At 39.0% G+C, this 6,000-nt stretch overlaps 1 long non-coding RNA gene across 1 annotated transcript in view; it reads right to left on the bottom strand.

Moving 5' to 3' along the window:
* Window positions 1–232: 232 nt before the first annotated feature.
* LOC130684538 (uncharacterized) overlaps window positions 233–6,000 on the bottom strand; it is a 292,717-nt gene continuing 286,949 nt past the window's right edge. The window contains exon 3 of the long non-coding RNA XR_008998822.1: window positions 233–478. This is a non-coding gene — a long non-coding RNA (uncharacterized LOC130684538). The remainder of the gene's footprint in view (window positions 479–6,000) is intronic.

Below are 6,000 nucleotides of genomic sequence, written 5' to 3'. Positions count from 1 at the left end.
AGAAACAGTCTTTATTCATAATAATACCACCTCATGTTTGTACAGCATCTTTGGAGCAAAGTGATTCATTCAGCAAACCACGCCTACGGCACTATGCTAATTGTTCCCAAGACAAGCAGCAGTGTGGTTAAGGTCATGGACTCTGGAGCCGGGGTCCTGCCTAGAGGCCTGTTCCAGTCTTGGCTCTGTGCCTGCCAGTCTGCAGCCAGGGACACACAGACTTCCCTGTTTCAGCTTCTATGTAGGCCAATCATGAATAGTGACTTACTTTGTGGAGTAGAAAAGAGGGTAAAATGGTTTACAGTATAGCAAAGAAAACAAACAGGTATAAGACTAATCCAAGTAGCATCCAACGATATGTTAAAGTAGAAATAGGTGGGAGTTAAGGCACATTCACATTCAGAGCACTAGAGTGATGGTAAAACCACTCTATGATGATATCGTAAAATGATCTTCCAAGATGACACAGGGATGGAGCCTGAAGAAAGAAAACAGAAATATTTGTAAGTCCACACATGGAATCTATTCTGCTTCTCATCTTTTGAGCTAGCTCCAAAATTTTTTAATTTAATGTGTGTGTGTGTGTGTGTGTGTGTGTGTGTGTGTGTGTGTGTGTGTGTACATGATTTTTACATACTCTTACATTCAGAATCCCAGGTAAGTTTACTCTGGTAACTTCATTAGTCAGCCAGTCCACACCACCAAAGACAGATCCAAACTTCCAGCAAAATAATCAGCATTGGCAAAGTGCATATCCTTCCCCAAGTATCAGACAAATCACCTTGAAAAAGACCTCTATCTGAAGCTCCCCAAATCCTGAACTCCCCCAAATCTTTGGGAGAGAAGTGATGAACTTCCCTCCATAACAGTCACATTAAGCTCCATTAACAACACTGTTTTGATCTCATTTCCCTCTCTTAGGGACCTAACAATTCAACCCTGGGCTCTGAGACAACCTATAAAAGCTATAGCAATAAAAAGCAAAAAGTGCAGACTTTTAGAATAGGTCTGAGAATGTCATTGTTTCCTGAAGGTAGGAATACAGTGATATAAAACCCTGGTTAGAAACAAGGAAACTGTTAGCAGCTGGCAAGGAAATTACCCCCATTATTTATTACTGTTATTAGGCGAGATTCTATGCCGCATAACTCAACAGAGAATAACATCTATTTGATCGCATGGGATGAGAGTCTGATCCATTATTATTAATTTACCTTCTCTCTAGCCATTAAGTGACTGCTCCTTTGGACCATAAAAAGTAGTACATGAATAACACAAAAAGGTTTTTACCTTTCTCGATAAGATAATGAATGACAGCCACTGTACCCATAAAAGATCAGCTGCCTGAGAGGGTTATCTTTCTGCAACTGGGCTTAATACCAAATAGCACTGTGTCTAACTGGTGTCCATGAGAGATCATTGCTCCTTACCCAGGTTGTTAATTGGGTTAGAACTCTGGATTTAAATGTCAGAGACTTTGACTGCATTGTTTGCTCTTGAAGCTTGTCATGTATTTAAGGAAGGATCAGCCTTTAGCGAATTGTTTTACACCTCACTCACCTCCCATTACCAACTCAGGGCATTCACACCTTAAATAACTACAGATAATCAAAGATTGCTGCTTTAGGCACCAAAATTTTTGAATTTTAAACATCTCTAAGATAAATCTTTCTGTAATGGTAGGTACACCTTTCCCTGTTTGTTTTTATTTAACTGAATGTGCTGAATGTATGTGAACATTTTCCTGATGACCGTTTTTAGACTGGTCATTGTTTTAGGCCAAATCTGCAAAGATAAGGCAGCTTCTGTTCAGTGGTCTGGTCCTTGTATTAGAGTTCTACAGAGAAACAGAACCAACAGAATATAGATACAGATAGATGATAGATAGGTGATAGATAGATAGATAGATAGATAGATAGATAGATAGATAGATAGATATAGATATAGATATAGATGATAGAGATAGAAATATATAGATATATAAGAGGAGATTTATTATGACAGTTTGGCTCCCCTGGTTATGGAGGAGGAGAAATTCCATGACCTACTGTCTGCAAACCGAAGGCCCAAGGAAGCTGGTGGTGTAGTTCTCATCCAAACCGAAGGCCTAAGGATCAGAGGAGTCACGGGTTTAAGTCCCAATCTGAGTTCAAAGGTCCAAGAATCAGGAGTGCTGATGTCCAAGGGCAGGAGAAGATGAAATCCCAGCTCAAGCAGAGAGTGAATCTGCTCTTCCTCCCCCTTTCATGCTACTCAAACCCTTCAGGATACTGGATGATGACTGCCTACGTTGGTGAGGGTGTTCTTCTTAGTCCACAACTCAAATGCTAATCTCTTTCAGAAAGACTCTCACAGACACACCCAGAAATATTGTTCTCCTGGCTTTGGCATACTTTAGACCAGTCAAGTTGATGCATGAAATTAACCATCATAGTCCTCAGGATCTGAGGTAGTTCTTGTGCCCATCTCCAAGTTAGGAACACACATAGTCCTCTGTCCCAGGTAGCTCCTGCAATCCTCTTTTGGACATCCCAATACCCAGGGGTCTAGGCAACTCTGATTTACTCTCATATACTACCCACTGCTATCTTAGGCAGCCTGCTCACCAATATCACATCTCAAACCCCTTGGCTGTCCACTGAGGCTGTGTCCACTCTCCCTGTAGACGCCAGTGGGATTCCTTACTGCTAGTGCCCAGGACTTCTCACAGACTTCTATCCTCAAACTTTGCCTGCAAGCAGATTGCCTTGCTTCTGCTTTTCCTGATCCTTCCAGGTGCAGGAGTCCCTGCAACTTCAGGGCCATGCTACTCTCTGATCTACTCTGCCTGGGACAGAATATAGTTTAATAGCTTTTGACCCCTGGGTATGTGTCAAAGGAACTCAATATTAAATCCCAAGGTCCAGTAACCCAGATGCCATTGCTGGGCTCCTTGAAGAACGCCTCAATCTCCTTCACCTAAATAGACCAGGGATTGATGTTCCAAGGAAAGTCCTGGGAGCTCATGTGGTACTGAGATTCCAGAGCTCTAAGTTTGTTGGTTCTGTCTCTGTCTCTGTCTTTCTCATCTCACACACACTCACACACACACACACACACACACACACACACACGAGGAAAATCAACCAGATCACCATTAGCATAGGCTTTATTAGAAAATGCCTGAAACTAGAGAGCACCAATGGGGCTCATTTTAAGGTGGGTAAGGAGGGCAGAATATTTTATAGATTTTAGCAGAAGAGGTGTCGGCCAAAGTGCAGACACCTTTGAGGATAGAGGCTGCTTATAGATAAGGAGCTATTATTTGAGAAATCTGGAGCTTATCAAAAACAGTGGAGAGAAACAAGGGTAAGGGACAGGACATGTGCAGGCTACACTGAAAAAGTCTCAAGTCCTTTTCCCGCCTTAATCTTCACTTTCCTCATGTCGTCCCCACCTTGCCGGCCTATCCCCATCCTCTCTTTTCCTTCTCAGGTCAGTTCCTTTCCTAGCTATCTTTCTCAACCCAGTCCAAAGCCCATCTCTAAGATGCCTTCTCTGACCAGCTGGGCCAACAAATTGCATGTCCTTCCTCACCATTTTGATGGCACTTTTTGCCGTGACTGTTTCCTCACTACTAAGCCAGTGCTGTTTGGAACTCTGCCATTCATCTTCTGGGAAAGCCTATCTCTACAACCAGACCCAACCATGGAAGGGGTGATGGCTTACAGTTCACTGCTGCAGCCCCTATTTCAGAGTTTCACCCATGGCGGGCAGGCAGTAAATGGTGACTTACTGTGCCAGTTATGAAGGGCTCCTGGTACTTGATAGAAGAGCTTTAACATTAAGACTTAGTTCAATTATAAACACAGCATATGGCTTCCCCCAAAACAAACCCATAACCTGTTTATTTATTAGATACTAAATGAATTGTTCCTATTAAAACAGTATTCATTTTCCTCCGTAGTGTTGGCTATCATAACAGTGGTTAATGAAGAAAATATCATTGAAGGTTTCATAGTTCCTAGTTGGTTTGGCCTGAATTGATTTACTTTACAACAGTAAGTAACTGAAAGAGATTATCAAGTGAATGTTTCCTGTGTTATCACTGATTAAAGTAAGATACATCACACCCATTAAGTTTCTTGTTTTTCCAAATACATTATTAGCTTTATTTTAATAATAATTATCATTCAGGCAACCATCTGCTAGCATGGTTTTATGTTACCTTTTCCCAGTGATTCCAGTGAGTTTTGCCAAACTGTTCACAAAAGTAGTCTATTACTGTGATTCAGTTTCAACTAGATAGATGTCATAACTTTAACGTCTTTCTTACTATAATTGTTCTACTAACATAGGAGAATTATATTAATTATTTCCAAAATTCTTATTTGTAATATATAATCACTTTTCTTACCTAAAGGCTAGTATTTAAACCCATTTTCTGTTCCCTTTCTATAAAATATGGCTCATGATGTTTCATTTCTGAAGCTGACTTCTATAAAATTTAGTCAGCTCTGATTAATTTTATATGAACTATTCTCTATATTTCTATGTATACATTTATGATTGACATCTAACATTTAACTAAATTAGTTGATCAAATCTACCTAAGAACTTTACTTTTATTCATTTGGCATTTCATGATGGGTTGGTTCAATTATCAAATAAGTTAACCAATTATTTTGGCACATGGTATATGTACATGGAGACTCACAAGTAGTGGTGTTTTAAAGACTCAGATAAAAAAAAGTTAAGACTCTCTAAAGATTCTAGCAGTAACACACTGAAAGAAATTATTTTATTATCTGCAAGCTGAGGAATGAGAGACTGAGAAGAAAGTGCTCACTCAGCCTTGGGCATCATATAGCTTGGCTGCACCATCACCATGCCTATAATTAGAAATCTTCATCATCAATCACCAATTATGGTAGATGAGAAGATAGAAACTAATTATGCCAGTCCTGACAATTGCTGAAAACACTTAGATGAGGTGCAGCATCTGATTAAACTGCTAGATAATTTGGGAATCTCAATAGATTTCTCTTCTAGTTTAAAAATAAACATGGAAAGAAATCACCCAAAAACAATCACAAGAGAAATATTCATAAATAAATACTTGAAGTAGTTTTATTGGAGGGATCAGGGAGTAAAGGTTTTTGCTTTTTTTAACTTAAACATAGAAACCAAGCTAGTAGAGGCAAATGAAAATAATGTGACTAAATTATGGAACTTGAAAAATGGAGCAAAGGATAGATAGCTAAAAAATTTGCATGGAAAACAAATTTCATTGTCTGAATGAAAAATTAGACTAGCTTAACAATGGAAACAAATCCTAGTGGATAAAACCACAGCAGAATTGTTTTGTGTCAGGTCATATCTGCCGAGTCCAGAAAGCCTACTGAGTACACTAATTCACAGTAAATCCCTCTTTGTTGGGGCGGTCACAAGGCCCACATTGGTGAACTCCCCTTAATATAATCAGTGACTTTGTTTAAAAAGTTTAAATCATATTTAAATTGCAAAAAGATAATTAGCCTAAAAAAAAAACACACCAAAATTATATAAGTCTAGATTATTATGCATGTTATCCTGGATCTGGTTTAGGTGATGCGTGTCTATGTTTAGAATATGTCCAACAAATGAAAACAACATTCTATGAATACAATAAAAAACACAGATAAAGGCTAGATATGGATTTTGTTATCCCTGAAGGGACATTTGAAATGTATGAAAAGCTAATATAAAAGGAATAACAATAATATTAACAATACCGATGTTGTAGATGCTAACATGTATCGTGTACCTGCTATGTTTCAGTCCCTGGGATGTACTCTTTAACACTATTATCACCTGGGCAGATATTGCGAAAAATGCTTCAGCAGGCATATTGCTAGTAAATTTAAGAAACACTTGATGGGAAGAAGGGACAAAGGAAGAAGAAATCAAAGCAAACTAGAGGTCAAAGAGAGCCAAAGCCTATGATCTGGCCCTCAATCTTATTTAAATAACATGGGAGGA

Source organism: Manis pentadactyla, chromosome 8 (genome assembly GCF_030020395.1).
Source record: "Manis pentadactyla isolate mManPen7 chromosome 8, mManPen7.hap1, whole genome shotgun sequence".
Lineage (NCBI taxonomy): Eukaryota > Metazoa > Chordata > Mammalia > Pholidota > Manidae > Manis > Manis pentadactyla.
The sequence above is the reverse complement of the archived record's forward strand: the minus strand, read 5'-3'. Positions and strand labels throughout refer to the sequence as shown.